Raw genomic sequence first — 16,638 nt, forward strand, 5'->3', positions numbered from 1 at the left:
GGTCTTGACTCTTTCTCCAGTTTGCCAGTCTGTGTCTTTTAATTGGAGCATTTAGTCCATTTACATTTAAGGTTAATATTGTTATGTGTGAACTTGATCCTGTCATTATGATATTAACTGGTTATTTTGCTCGTTAGTTGATGCAGTTTCTTCCTAGCCTCGATGGTCTTTACATTTTGGCTTGTTTTTGCAATGGCTGGTACCGGTTGCTCCTTTCCATGTTTAGGGCTTCCTTCAGGGTCTCTTGTAAGGCAGGCCTGGTGGTGACAAAATCTATAAGCATTTGCTTATCTGTAAAGGATTTTATTTCTCCTTCACTGATGAAGCTTAGTTTGGCTGGATATGAAATTCTGGGTTTAAAATTCCTTTCTTTAAGAACGTTGAATATTGGCCCCCACTCTCTTCTGGCTTGTAGAGTTTCTGCCGAGAGATCTGCTGTTATTCTGATGGGCTTCCCTTTGTGGGTAACCCGACCTTTCTCTCTGGCTGCCCTTAAGATTTTTTCCTTCATTTCAACTTTGGTGAATCTGGCAATTATGTGTCTTGGAGTTGCTCTTCTGGAAAAATATGGAACGCTTCACGAATTTGCGTGTCATCCTTGCGCAGGGGCCATGCTAATCTTCTCTGTATCGTTCCAATTTTAGTATATGTGCTGCCGAAGCGAGCACAAGCCACACCTTCAACACTTAGAAAACTCCTCAGCTAAAAATTCCAGTTTCATTGCTGGCAAGTTTTTCTTCCACAAAACAGTAGAACAAAGTTTGGCCAACTTTGCCACTTCATAACAAAAATCACCTTTCCCCAGTTTCCAATAACATGTTCCTGATTTTCATCTGAGATCTCACCAGAATGGCCTTTAACACTGTATTTCTGCCAATATTCTGCTCATGATTATTTATATATTATCTGAGAAGATGGAGGCCTTCTCTCCAGCTCTCTCTTTTCTTCTCTGGAAGAGAATCTCCTTTGATGTTCATATTTCTATTGTGAAGCAGGTTCACTAATAACCAATCCCAAAGGGGGACTCCCACTGCAGAAAGGACAACAAAGATCATCACTATGCCAGCCACTAAGAATAGGATTCTAAACACTTCCAGTGTTACCAATTGCCTGAGGCCAGTGAGACAGAACACACTAACATGCAACAAGTTACCTGAAGCAGATTTATTACTTACGGATACGCAGAGGAAGACAAAAGAAGCCTAGAATCCATTGTGTTAGGATTGCCAGCATAGTTGATCACTGGCAGGACAAGGCACTCTGGTCAGTGACAGAGTAAGGTCCAGGATGGCAAATCCAACACTATGTCATAGTGTCCCCAGCTTGGGAAAACCTCACAAAGGTCCCATGCTTCCAGGCCTCTGCATCCATGATCCTATAGAAAGACTGAATTGACAGGTTAGTTCCCCTCTCTCCTTCCCTCAGCCTCAGATGTTCTCTGCCTATCAGACAGGGGTTGTTCTGAGTTGGTGTAATGACTTTGTCTGTCTGTCCCTGTCCCGAGCCCACTACCTCTGCAGGCATCTGTTGATTGCCCTTGATGTTTGACCCATTGTAAATTGAAAAGATCATAAGTTGAAAATGCATTTAACACCCCCTGACATATGGAATATCACAGCTTAGCCTGACCTACCTTAAATGTGCTCAGAGCACTTACATTAGCCTGCAGTTGGCCAAAATCATCTAACATAAAGCTTATTTTATTTTATTTTACTTTTAATTTAACTTAATTTCTTTTTTTGAGATGGAGTCTTGCTCTGTTGCCCACGTGACAGAGCCAGTCAATCTTTTGGCCAGGAAAGGAAGTCACATTCTGTATAAACTTGACATTCTGATGTCACCCACCCCTGTGGGATCCCATAGAAGGGAGGATCCCAGGGAAAGCATTACTTCCCGATAAGAGTTAGAAAACTGTCTGGAGCACTATTGTGTGAACCATAAACCACCCCCAAGATTTGCACTTTAAAGGAAAAAAGGAAAATGAATGACCAGGAGCACTCAGATTGGAATTTCATAGGTGCAGCCTAATTGGACTGCTACCTGGTCCACCTCCACCCCAAACAAACTCAGTGTTTGCCAACATATGCTGCATTGCTGTGTTTCTCTTGTGATGGAGTGCAGTGTTTAGTGTCCACACTGCCCTAGTCAAATGGAAGTACCAACCCACTACAAGAGTTCCTTAATGCTCTTTCTTCAGTTGCTTTATGAGGCAGCTGTTTAATTGTTGAATAGCTCCATTCATCTGCAGATGATGGGGTGCATGTAAAGTCCTTCATATCCCACTAGAGTGTATTCATTGTCATGTTGCTGGGGGAGTGAAGGATGTTCTTTGACCAGAAAGAAGTCTCATAGGGTATCCAAAAACATGACATAGGTTCTTTTCAAGGGCAGCTATGGTAGTCCCAGTATCTACTCAAGTGACATACCAAACTAATGATGTTTTGAATTATGATTTTTCAACTTTACAATGGTGCAAAAGAATACATATTCAGTAGAAACTATACTTTAAGTATTCATATAACCATTTTGTTTTTCACTTTCAGTACAGTATTGAATAAATTTCACAAAATATTCAACATCTTGTTGTAACATGGTGAAACCCCATCTCTACTAAAAATACAAAAAATTAGCCAGGTGTGGTGGCGGGTGTCTGTAATCCCAGTGACTCGGGAGTCTGAGGCAGGAGAATGGTGTGAACCTGGGAGGCAGAGCTTGCAGTGAGCTGAGATTGCGCCACTGCACTCTAGCCTGGGTGACAGAGCGAGACTCCATCTCAAAAAAAGAAATTAAATTAAATTAAAAGTAAAATAAAATAAGCTTTACGTTAGATGATTTTGGCCAACTGCAGGCTAATGTAAGTGCTCTGAGTACATTCAAGGTAGGCCAGGCTAAGCTATGATATTCCATATGTTAGGGTGTGTTAAATGCATTTTCAACTTATGATCTTTTCAACTTACAATGGGTTTATTGGGCCATAACCACATTGTAAGTGGAGGAGCATCTGTATATTTGTCCCTTCCAGGTAGAAGGCTGTTGCCATAGTTCTTGTCCCCCAATAGTCCAGTCATTTAATTACCATTCTCCTGACCAGATGGCTAGGCTGTTAGCAACAGCCCATGAATCAGTGAAAATGTAACAGGATATGATTGTAGGGGTGGCTTGCATGGCCATCACCACTGCACCTATTGCAGACCATTGGCAAAATGTTCATGTTTAGTCTCAGTCAAAAGATGGCCCCACATTGGCAAATGGTAGCCCCAGCCCAGTGGACCCAATCTGCTTACTGTTTTGCAGAGTCATCAGTAAACTGTGTCATACAGTCAGTAGGCACCCTCTGAGTCTTGGGCTTCAAGTGGCCACAGGAAGAGTCAAAGCACACCTTAAACATTCCTTGGTCCTTTCTGGTAAGCTAGCCATTTGTTCATAGAGCCTACTGGTCCCTTGGAGTTCCAGTTGGTTCCAATCTTGACTGTACCGTTTCCATTTGATAATGGAGCTTTGTTGAGCTGATCCAATTTTATTTTGGGGGGTTGTGAGCACCCTAGTAAGAATGGGAAGTTCAGGTTGCATTGTTGCATGTGGCACCTCTTCCATAGGTTGCTCAGTCTCCACTGGTGTCCAATAACAAGCAAGACATTGCTTTTCAAAAGATGATCTGGTGGCTGTCTCAGGTTACTTACATATCCAAAATCTCACAGGTTGATATACCTCAGTGGCAGTTTTCTGTTGTCACAGACTCTAATCAGCATGCATGGAGGTTGCAAACATTTGTAATTTCATCAGGTTAGCAGGCTCTAAAGGTTTTCAAGGTAGTGCCTGAGCCATGGCTTGTTAAATGACTTCCAAGGTCTTCTGCTGCAAAGGGCCCCATTCAAAGTTAAGTTTGCTAGTCACTTTGACTAAGGTAACCCAAAAAACATCCAAGTAGGGTACATGCTATGTCTAGTGGTCAAAGTGGCCTATGAGCCATTGGGCCTCCTTTTTATAAGTGGGTACTGCCAAGGTTAAACATTTTTCCCTGACCATATCTGGGATACTCTTTTTTTTTTTTGTCTTCCTATCCAAGTAGCCTTGACATTCAGCATATGATAGTCCATTGTTAATCTTCATACCTGGAAGGTGTTTTTGACCAGCCAAATTGGGCTGTTACATTGTAACAGGATGGGTTGTAACATTTTTGTCCATAGTAAATTTTGAATTAACTCAATAATATCCTGTTCTCTACTTAGTATGCAGCACTGCTTTTGTTGAATAACCCATTGGAGCTTAAGTCACTTGAGTGGCAGGCAGGAGTGGATATGCCCCACTGCTAAGGCTTGAATTCTTAGCTGTCAGGAGGCATAACCCGTTAGGTGGTGGTGATGCTGTGTGTCACAAGCAGCCAAAATGTCAATGCCTATAATGTACTCAGTGGTTGTAACCATGGTCACTAGCACTGGAAATGGCCCAAAGTGTCCCACCTATAAGGAGATAAACTCTACCAGCAGATAAGCACCATGGATTACCACATTCTTCCAAAACTTCTTGATACAATGGGTTTATTTTTTCTCCTTTTATCTTGACAGAAGTATTGGCCATTGGCCTCCAAAGGGAACATGGAGACCTGGTTCCCATCCCTACTTGTGCCACTTTTTTTCAGGAGAGCAAAATGTTCTGTTCTCCTTGAACAACTATCTAAGACAGCCAAGATAATATGTCCTTTGTTTTTTCCCCATATCTGTCCCTTAGATCATAAGTTTCCCTTCCTATGAAGGCACATGTCACACTCGTTGTTTCCCTCTTAGATGCCTCAGAGACCATCTGAGGACTTCATTCTTGTTCCCTGTGTCTCAGAGTCCATCTGAGTACCCAATTCCTGAGCTCTCCAGCTCCAGGAATGAGTGATTACATAAATGCCCAACAGCCAGGGGACTGAGCACATGCTTCCCTGTTTCCACATTTCTTCCTGTTGCTTCAGTCCATGCAACCAGCTCCCTCACATCTGTGAGGCAAGGGGCAGGGGTTATGTAACGTACATTTCACTTGTTATTCTTTCTTCCCCATAAATCATCCAGTTGCATGTTTAGACCCTATTTCCCTAGGCTGACATCTCTATCCAGGGCTGAGTATTAAGGCATATAACTCCTCCTGTTTCTCCAATAAAGTCATGGTTCTGTCAGACTGGACCCTGCTCACTGCACCAATTTTGTCAAACAGTCTTACTTAGTTCCTTTTTGTTTTTTCTTATTTAATAATACATTTATTTAATGGCAATAACCAATTTCAAGGGAGGACTCCGCTATGTGGAGGACAGCAAAGATCCTCCATTATACCAACCAACAGGAATAGGAATCTGAATACTTCCACCCACTGCATGCTGGACCGAGTCCATGAGACAAAACACACTAACATGCAACAGGTTATATGAAACAGATTTATTACTTACAGATAGGCAGCAAGGGGCAAAAGAAGCCTAGGATCCATCATGAGCTTTCCCCCAAGGCTTAAAAAAATCTGCCTGGGATGGATGGAGTCTCAACGACATGTGCCTCACTTGCACCACAGGTGAGGGACACAGAAAGGTGGCTAACACTGGGTCATATACTTTCAGAGAAAAAATATATCACTGGGAAAAGCTTTAAAGGACACCCTGATTCCAGAGGAGAAGGGAACGAAGCTCAGGCTGTCCTGGTCAGTCTCCCCCTAATTCAAGATGTTACATTTCCTAAGAGGGATAGAAACAAGGCCTGGGCTGTTTGGGGAAGGTCCTCCCTATCTCAGGATACCGCATTCCCATCACATTCTATCATTATTCTGAGAACTCCAGGTAAGAAGAAAAGAGGGGAGAAACTAGGTTGGCCATGGCTATCTAGGAATCATTGAGCATCTACCAACGTCTCTTCGTGGCAATCCAGGCCTTTTCTATCATGCACCTCAAAGTTTCTCTAGCTTCTATCCATTACCCAGTTTCAAAGCCACTTCCACATTTTTAGATATTTGTACATCAGCACCCCACTTCTGCAACCAAAATCTGTCTTAGTCTGATTGGGCTATCATAACAAAATACTGCAGACTGGGTGACTTGAACAACAAAAATTTATTTCTCAGAGTTCTGGAGACTGGAAAGTCCTAGATCAAAGTGTCAGTTGGTTCAATTCCTGGTGAGGACTCTCCTTGTAGATGACTGTCTTCTCATTGTGTCCTCACATGGCAGAAAGCAAGAGAGAGAGCTCTAGTGACTCTTCCTTTTCTTATTTTTTCTTTTTTTCTTGTTGTTGTTTGTTTGTTTTTGTTTTGTTTTGTTTTTTGAGACGGAGTCTCACTCTGTTGCCAGGCTGGAGTGCAGTGGTGCGATCTCAGCTCACTGCAACCTCTGCCTCCCAGGTTCAAGTGATTCTTCTGCCTCAGCCTTCCAAGTAGCTGGGATTACAGGGGTGCACCACCACGCCCAACTAATTTTTGTAGTTTTAGTAGAGATAGGGTTTCACCATATTAGGCAGGATGGTCTTGATCTCTTGACCTTGTGATCTGCCCAACTCGGCCTCCCAAAGTGCTGGGATTACAGGTGTGAGCCACTGAGCCAAGCCCCCTTTTCTCATAAGGCATCAACTCTATCAGATTAGGGTCCCACTCTTAATTACCTCCTTATAGGCCCTATCTCCAAATATTGGGAGTTAGGATTTCAATATATGAATATTTAGGGGACACAATTTAGTCCATAGCACTATTTCTTTTGTAAAGATTGCAATTTTATACAGAGTACCAATTTTTGGTAAAATATTTTACTAAAAAATTATTCATTTCCTTAAGGCTTTCAAATTTGTTGCTGTAAAATTGCTGGTGGTAAGACTTCAAAAGATTCATAAAAAATGTGTATTACGGCCGGGCGCGGTGGCTCAAGCCTGTAATCCCAGCACTTTGGGAGGCCAAGACGGGCAGATCATGAGGTCAAGAGATCGAGACCATCCTGCCTAACACAGTGAAACCCCGTATCTACTAAAAAATACAAAAAAACTAGCCGGGCGAGGTGGGGGGCACCTGTGGTCCCAGCTGCTCAGGAGGCTGAGGTAGGAGAATGGCATAAACCCAGGAGGTGGAGCTTGCAGTGAGCTGAGATTGCACCACTGCAGTCCAGCCTGGGCGACAGAGCAAGACTCTGTCTCAAAAAAAAAAAAAAAAAAAATGTGTATTACAAAAAAAAAACCTATACACAAATTCCAAAATTTGTTTGCACCAAAGCAAACTTGTACTAACTTGTTATAACATGTCTGAACAGGATCTAATTTGAGGCACTAAGAAAGATACAACATCATGGCCGGGCGCGGTGGCTCAAGCCTGTAATCTTAGCACTTTGGGAGGCCGAGACGGGCGGATCACGAGGTCAGGAGATCGAGACCATCCTGGCTAACACGGTGAAACCCCGTCTCTACTAAAAAATACAAAAAACTAGCCGGGCGAGGTGGCGGACGCCTGTAGTCCCAGCTACTCGGGAGGCTGAGGCAGGAGAATGGCGTAAACCCGGGAGGCGGAGCTTGCAGTGAGCTGAGATCCGGCCACTGCACTCCAGCCTGGGTGACAGAGCAAGACTCCGTCTCAAAAAAAAAAAAAAAAAAAAAAAGAAAGATACAACATCAGGTTGCAAAAAGCCCCAATCAAAGCAACATGAATTCTGTTAAAATTGAAGCAAGAACAAACATCAAATTTATGGGGAAGCTTGATTGGAAGAAAGGTGAAATCACTGATGCTTTCCAAAAGGTATATGAGGACAATGCCCCAAAGAAATCAGCAGTGTACAAATGGGTAGCTTCTTTTAAGATGGGAAGAGATGATATTGAAGATGAAGTCCGCAGTGGAACATCATCCAATTTTTGAGGAAAACACTAATCATGTTTGTGCCCTAACTGAACAGGACTGATGAATAACAGCACAAACAATAGCCAATACCATAGACATCTCAACTGGTTCAGCTTACACAATTCTGACGGAAAAGTTGAGCAAACTTTCCATTTCATGGATTCCAAAACTGTTGCACCAGATCAGTTACGAACAAGAGCAGAACTTTCAATGAAAATGTTAAACAAGAGGGGTCAAGATTCTGACGTCCTTCTTCAACGAATTGTAACTAGAGATGAAACACGGCTCTACCAGTACACTCCTGAAGACAAAGCACAATGAAAGCAATGGCTACCAAGAGGTGGAAGTGGTCCAGTCAAAGCAAAAGTGGACTGGTCAAGAGCAGAGTCATGGCATCAGTTTTTTGAAATACCCAAGGAATTTTTCTTGTTGGCTTTCTGGAGTGCCAAAGAACAACAACATCTGCTTACAATGATAGTGTTTTGAGAAAGTTAGCTAAAGTTTTGGCAGAAAAAACATCTAGAAAAGCTTTACTGAAGTCCTTCTCTGCCACAATAATGCTCCTGCTCATTCCTTTTATCAATTAAGGGCAATTTTGTGGAAGTTTTGATGGGAAATAATTAGGCATCCACCTTACAGTCCTGATGTGGCTCCTTCTTACTTATCTTTGTATCTTTATCTTAAAATGTCTGTAAAGGGAACCCATTTTCCTTAAGTAAATAATGTAAAAAAGACTACATTAACATGGTTAAATTCCCAGGACCCTCAGTTCTTTAGGGATGGGCTAAATGGCTGGTATTATGGCTTATAAAACTGTCTTGGACTTGATAGAACCCATGTTGAGAAATAAAATTTGTAATTTTTATTTTTATCTTTTTTCTTTTTGTAGAGACAAGGTTTCTCTTTGTTGCCCAAGCTGATCTCAAACTCCTGGCCTCAAGTGAGCCTCCTGTTTATTTTTATCTTTTAATCCATTTTTTTCCACAAACTTTTTGAAGTCCCCTTGTAGTCTCATAATTATTTTCTGCTTTGCTGAATATGTAGTATGTCTTCTTTTTCATGCCTAATTGTGTCTATTTTTGCTGTATCCATTTTACTTTATCAGACTCATGAGTTTATTTATTTTGTTTTCAGAGAACCAGCTTATTTAATTATGCACACTTTCTATTCTTTTTGTTTGTTCTCTGTTTCACTGATTTTGGCTACTAGATTTTTTTTTTAAATCCTCATGTCTCAGTATACTTTGCTAATTTTTAATTTTTAAGATGAAAAAATTAGTTCCTTTTTTTCTTATTTAATAATAAATTTATTTAATGGCAAACATTTCATTCTGGATTCTGTTTTCAAATGTCCTATAAGTTTTGGTATGCAGTCTTCTTTTCACTGTTTCCAAAATAGTTTCTAACTTACCTTTGGTTTTCCCCTAATTTTTATTATGTTCTTATCTGAGAAGGTAGTCACTAGTATCTCTACTTTTAAAAATTTATTTTTTTAAATATTCTTCATGAGAAAATACATGATATATATAAATGTTCTAAGGACATATTTAAAAAGAGAGAATATTGTCTGTTAGAGAAATACAAGATTATAAATGTAGCCATTAAAGCAAGGTAATTTATTGTGCAGTTCCCCTAGAATTGATCAATTCTAAGAGAAATACACTTATGTCTGCCACTAAATACTTATCTATATTATGCATTTCTAATGTTTTTGTTTTACATGATTTACCAGTATGATGTTTGGTGTATAGAATTTAAAAATTCTACCTTTTTCAGGCCAGGTGTGGTGGTTATGTCTGTAATGCCAACACTTCAGGAGGCCAAGGCAGGAGGATTGATTGAGGCCAGGAATTCAAGACCAACCTGGTCAACATAGCAAGCTCCTGTCTCTACAAAAAAAAATAAAAATAAAATAAAATAAAATTTAGCTGGGCATGCTGTCACATGCCTGTAGTCTTAGCTACTTGGGAGGCTGGGGCAGGAGGATCACAAGTCTAAGAGTTCAAGGTTGCAATGAGCTATGATGATGCCAGTGCCTACCAGCATGGGTGACAGAATGAGACCCAGCCTCTGAAAAAATAAATAAAATAAGTACAATAAAATTATACCTTTTGCATAAATTGTACTTTTTATTTTTTATTTATTTTTTTTGAGACAGAGTTTCCCTCTGTCGCGCAGGCCGGAGTGCAGTGGTACGATCTCGGCTCACTGTAACCTCTGTCTCCTTGGTTCAAGCAATTCTCCTGCCTCAGGATCCTGGGTAGCTGGGATTAAAAGCACCTGTCACAAGCCTGGCTAATTTTTAGATTTTTAGTAGAGATGGGATTTCACCATGTTGGCCAGGCTGGTCTCGAACTCCCAACCTCAAGTGATCTGCCTGTGTTGGCCTCCCAAAGTGCTGGGATTACAGGCACGAGCCACCACGCCTGGCCAAATTGTGCCTTTTAAAAATTACATAATGTCAATCTTTATCCTGTTTAGTGTTTTTTATTTTAAATTCCACTTACTCTTATATTATTGGTGGCATTTCTGCTTTCTTGTTTGCATTTGCTTGAGATATTTTGCCCACTATCTTGTTAACTTCATCATTTTAATCTTTTGAACAGCTTTTATATTTACATTCTTTTTTTTTTTTCAGACAGAATCTCGCCCTGTCACCCAGACCAGAGTGCAATGGCACCATCTCGGCTCACTGCAACCTCCACCTCCTGGGTTCAAGCGATTCTCCTGCCTCCCAAGTAGCTGGGATTATAGGTGTCCATCACCATGCCTGGCTAATTTTTTTGTATTTTTTAGTAGAGACAGGGTTTCAGCATGTTGGTCTTGAACTTCTGACCTCAGGTGATCTGCCCGCCTTGGCCTCCCGAAGTGCTGGGATTACAGGTGTGAACCACCACATCCAGCCTCAGGTAGTTCTTTATAGCATTGTGAGAATAATACACCCAGTATATTCTTATTCATTTATGTATAACTATGCATATACACGGCAGGGTGTATTTTTGCTCATTCTGTTTTTTCCTTCTTCAATTTTGAGGTGCTTGTACAGATTAACTGTTGTCTTTTCTTTAATATCTTTCTCAGACGAGTCATGTGAGTGACCCTCTGAATTACTGCACATTCTCAAAGACCTTTTTTCCCTTTGACAGATTAATTGTATCTGTCAACCTATGTATTACTGCACATTCTCAAAGACCTTTTTTTCCTTTGACAGATTAGTTACATCTGTCAACCTAAAAACCATGAGATCTATAAATCTGGAAAGGAGAACTTTATTTCTTGAGCAGGGCTGCAACCTGTAGTCTGGGAAGCAGAGCCTCCAGCTAAGACCAAAAGCAGACAGTTTGAGGGAGGTAGGGTGGGACAGGAGTTTTATGCTAAATGGGTTGGCTAAACACATATTTAACAGGCTAAAGGAGAAACTATAAATATTCATGAAGGGCGGGGGGTTGTGGTAATGCATGGTAAGCAAACATACATGTCACATACGTTCACTTTGGGGTGGAGACTTAACGTTAAAATGCAGTAAAATTAGGATCTATACATCAAAATGTGAAACTTAGGACACAGAGGTGCTGTGTGGGTAGCCTCTGTAAACTGGCCAGAAACAGCCCATGGTCAGTGGTTATTCATCAGGAAGGAATACTTTGTGAAACTGGTAAGCTGCCATGTCTATACTGCACAAGGGAGGGGAGTCTGGCCATGGTGTCGGGTGGTGGTTGAAGCTGAAGTTAGTGGAAGGGTTTTCCATTCTTTGTTTTCCAAGGCTGCTTTCTGTTTAACTCTTAAGAAAAGATCCAGGGCTGGGCGTGGTGGCTCACGCCTGTAATCCCAACACTTTGGGAGGCCAAGACGGGTGAATCATGAGATCAAGAGATCGAGACCATCCTGGCCAACACGGTGAAACCCCGTCTTTACTAAAAATACCAATAATAATACCAATAATAATAATAATAATAATAATAATTAGCTGGGCATGGTGGCACATGCCTGTAGTCCTAGCTATTTGGGAGGGGAATCGCTTGAACCCGGGAGGCGGATGGCAGTGAGCTGAGATTGTGCCACTGCACTCCAGCCTGGTGACAAAGCAAGACTCCATCTCCAAAAAAAAAAGAAAGAAGAAGAAAGAAAAGATCTGGTAACAGTTAATGAACAAAGGGGTATACTGAGGTGTGACTGTGACTGACTTCCTGTCTTGTCATGGCCTAGAAATTCAATTTCTAGTTTTTCTGGGTTCTCCTTGGCCAAGAGGGGTCCATTCAGCCAGTCAGGGGCTTAGGATATACTTCACATATCATGGCTAAGTAGAGAATTTTGCCTTTTCTCTAAAGATGATATTCTACTGCTTTCAGGTTTCCAACAAAGTACAATGCAAGTCTGATTCTTTTTCTTTTTTGACAACTTTTTCTTTCTAAATGGTAGCAAATAATAATTTGCTCTTCAAAGTTCAGGAATTTTACCTGATTTTGTATATATCATTTTTCATTAATTTAGTCTACCTTGGATTTCTGGGAGCTCTTTTAATTTATAAAATTAGGTCTTTAGCCTTCCTGCAATGTTTCTTTTGTGTATCTAGAATGCCTATAATTTTATATATTAGACCTCTCAACTTTTTCCTCCAGTTGCTTATTTTTTCTCTCCTAATTTCCATATCACTTTTTTTGCTGTATGCCTTGAGGGAGTTCTTCTACTTTACCTTCTAGGCCACTACAGTGACCTAATTCTTTTTCAGTTTACCTACCAATATAATTCATTTTTTATATTTCTAGCAATTTTTCTTTATAACACTTGAATTTCATTATGTGATTTAAAAATATATAAATATAAAATTTCTTCCCTTTTGGTGGAGATTATTATTTTATGACTTTTTCCCGTTGGGCTTGGGTCTGGTTTTTGGAGGACCTGAATTAAAAGAAGCAGTTCTCTTTCCTTGTGCTGGCAATGTAGAAAGCAGGCAGGTTGTCATCTTAATTTTGACTCCATAAATAGAGGTTTGGGAACAGTAGATGCAAAAGAGGACTTAGGAGCCATACTTCCTGAGTTCAAATGCCAGCTCTTCTGTTTATTAGTGATGAATCCTTGGACAAATTATTCAAATTCTATATCTCAATTTCCTTATCTATCCAATGGGGGAAAATAAGATTTAAAAAATTTAATTGTATGTAAGAAAATTCTTGAGGGGTTGTCATGACCATTAAAAAAGCCTACCTTTTTGAAGCACTAAGTATAGTTCCTGGCAAACATATTGGCTATTTTTAAAACTTCTTTCTGAAAATGAATGCATACATAGTAGAATACAAATTATTAAATCTGTGAACATTCTAGCTTCCCTGCTAGTGGTTCTCAACCTTGGCTCCACAGATGAATCACTGAGAAGCACTGAGAAATCCTCCTACCTTATCTCAGACAAGTTAGATCAAGTCTCTAAACTTGGGGTTTCAAGGAAGTAAGAATTTTCAAAACTCCCCAGGTGATTCCCTTTGAGGCCAGTGTTGAGAACAACTGCTTTAATACCTGTGCCAAAAAATAGAAATCAATGTTTGCCTGTTGATCTACTCTCATACTGGTCATTGCTGAATTTCCCCAGACAGATTTTTTGGCTTTGCAGAATGCAGATCTTAAAGAGAATGAGGACTTCAGAATGTGGCTACATCTCAGATTCAAGGAGATTCGTAAAAGCTGTCAGTGATTTCCCATTGCCCTAAGATAGAGTCCTAAATTCTGTCAAGGCAAAGCTCACTGGTCTAGTCTCTTTGTGCCTGATGCTCCCACCTCCTGTCTTACTCCCACTATGGCTCACTAGGTTCCAGACAAAAGAGCCACTTTTCCCTTACTTTAACATGCCAAGCTCTTTCCTGCCTCAGGGCTTTTCTGCTGGTTGTGTCCTGTTCCACCTTTGACCTGGCCACTGCCCATTATTGCATAGACACAATCTACTAAAACTCACACAAAGAAAAAGAGATAATCTGAACAGGTCTTTCTATTTTAAAAATTGAATCAATAATTAATAACCTTCCAAACAGAAATTACCAGGCCTAGATGTTTTCATTGGTGAAGTCTACCAAGGATTTAAAGAACAAAAGATACCAGTTCTTTACAAACTGTTATAGAAAATAGAAGCAAAGGGAACACTTTCTAACTCACTATCTATAAGGTCAGCATTTCCCTAATGCCAAATTACAAGAAAAACTGCAGACCCGTATCTCCCATGAATATAGTTTCTGTAGGTCATGAATTCAGGAGCAGCTTTGTTGGGTGGTTCTGGCTTGAAGTCCCTCATGAGGTTGCAGTTAACATTTGGCCAGGCTGGAAGCTTGACAATGACTGCAGATCTATTTTACACAGTGCTGGTTGTTGGCAAGAGACCTCAGTTTCTCCCCATATGGGCCTCTCTGCTGATTGCCTTAGCATCCTCATGACATGGTGACTGGCCTTCCCCAAAATGAGTGATCCCAGGGAAAGCAGGTGGAAGCAGCAATGTCTTTTATGGCCTAGCCTCAGAAGTCACACATCGTCATTTCATCTATGTCCTATTGGTAACACAGATCAATATTTAGTCACCTATTCATTTTGGGAGGGGACTAAAAAGGTGCCATCCTGGAGGTTGTCGATGACATCATACAATAGAATACGTTTCAGCAATGGGAAGCCATGAATTACTTATACATGCCACCATGCACAGAAAGCTCTGATATTATAGTGATAAAAGCCAGACACAACAGAGTATATCCTACATAATTCCATTTGTATGTTGTTCTAGAATAGGCAAAACTATGGTCTTGCATCTGAAAAGAGGAGGGATTGACAGAACATAACACAAGGGAATTTCTGGGATGATGGAAATGTTCTATATCTTGACAAGGGAGTGCTTCACATAGGCCTATCATTTGTCAAAGTTGTACAGTTAAAAATATGTGTGTATTTCAACGTAGAAACATTCACCTCAAAAGGATAGGACCATAAAAAAAATCTAGCGGGGACTGGGAATGAGTGGTGGTCTAGATAAACAAGAATGGCAGCATGTCCATAAGGGTTGAAGTTAGGTCATGGAATTTATCAATGTATATTATATTAATCTGTATGTGTTTAAACATTCCAAATGAAAAGTAAAAAAACCCCAAAACAAAACCCGAACTGTTTTGTGTAATAAGCTTCTTATTCCTTTGTGTAAGAGTGTATCTTCCCTTTTGTTTTACCATGCTAATTAAAATAGCATTTACATCTCGTGGAGGCTGCATTATTAGTTACACACCAACAGGGTAAAGTCACCTTAACAATCTTAATTACAATTGAGAAGCCAAAAGTGGCTTCTCAACCCACTTCTGATGGGTGGGTAGTGAAAAAACCCTCCAACAGCCCAACCCTCCAAAATGTCATATTACTCATGTAAAAACTGGTGAAATCCATCCAGCTCTTAGGGAAAATGGGACAGCAATCATGGCACAAAGATGGCTCAGAGACCATGTGTCCTCTCAAGTCAGTTGACTTTTCCCCCTTTCTACCAGAGTGAAGCTGAGCAGGCAACACAGTGATCTAGACATCTAGAGAGGACCTCCTACTTTTTTTGTAATACCTCCTATTTCTTCCCTTAAGGGCTCTAGGAGCATTTGGAGGTCAGGGTGGAGGTGAAAATTAAACGAGAGGAAAGGAATTTGTAAATTGGCGCACAGGTTAGTTTACCATTCCTGAATCACTCCAGGATCTAATTCTAAATGCAGAAGTACATATACATTCTCACAGATGCCAGTGAACTTTCTACCAGTACAGAACCAACAGCCCTCTAAAAAGAATGTGCAGAACAATGTGGTGAAATTAGAAAGCACAGAGTATATCCTGGGACCAGTAATAGTCAGGATGCCCTGAATACACGAGGCATTTTAGGAGAATAAATATTGAAAAGGCTAAAGAAGCATAGTGGGCCTTGTGCCTATTAGTATGCCTTATCTCATCAGGAGAAAAATGACCCCAAAAGTTTAAGAATGAGGTTTGGTTAATATAGCTTGGTGTAAAAAAATTATTTTTTGCAAAGTGAATTACACAAACACTTTATGCATATCAGATTGGGACTCATCTTTTTTCACAGAATAGTAACACTAATAAATATAAAAGAAGAACCTTGCAGTTGTATGGCTCTTTAGTCATGTTGAATAGTATAGTAATGGTAAAACGTATTGACTACTTAATGTCTACTAGAAACTGTACTAGGTACCTTAGGCGACTTAACTCCCTTGATCCTCCCAACTACGTCATGAGGTACTATTAATAACCCCAATTTATAGGCCGGACATGGTCTCATGCCTGTAATCCCAGCACTTTGGGGGGCCGAGGTGGGTGGATCACCTGAGGTTAGGAGTTCGAGACCAGCCTGACCAACATGGTGAAACCCTGTCTCTGCTAAAAATACAAAAATTAGCTGGGCGTGGTGGCAGGCACCTATAATCCCAGCTACTTGGGAGGCTGAGGCAGGAGAATCGCTTGAACTGGGGAGGCAGAGGTTGCAGTGAGCCGAGATTGCACCATTGTATTCCAGCCTGGATGACAGAGTGAGACTCCGTCTCATAAAAACAATAAGAACAGAAACAGGCCGAATGCGGTGGCTCATGCCTGTAATCCCAGCACTTTGGGAGGCCAAGGTGGGCGGATAGCGAGGTCACGAGATCAAGAGCATCCTGGCCAACATGGTGAAACCCCATCTCTTCTAAAAATATAAAAATTAGTTGGGTGTGGTGGCATGCACCTGTAATCCCCGCTACTCAGGAGGCTGAGGTAGTAGAATGACTTGAATCTGTGAGGCAGAGACTGCAGTGAG

The 16,638-nt window shown here is 40.8% G+C and overlaps 1 non-coding gene across 1 annotated transcript; it reads right to left on the reverse strand.

The window, feature by feature from the left end:
• Positions 1 to 561: 561 nt before the first annotated feature.
• On the reverse strand, positions 562 to 668 carry LOC117091300. The gene has a single exon (XR_004440391.1). It is a non-coding gene; the product is annotated as a U6 spliceosomal RNA (small nuclear RNA).
• Between the last annotated feature and the right edge of the window lie 15,970 nt (positions 669 to 16,638).

The sequence above is a fragment of the Trachypithecus francoisi genome, unplaced genomic scaffold (assembly GCF_009764315.1).
Source record: "Trachypithecus francoisi isolate TF-2019V2 unplaced genomic scaffold, Tfra_2.0 Lachesis_group11, whole genome shotgun sequence".
Lineage (NCBI taxonomy): Eukaryota > Metazoa > Chordata > Mammalia > Primates > Cercopithecidae > Trachypithecus > Trachypithecus francoisi.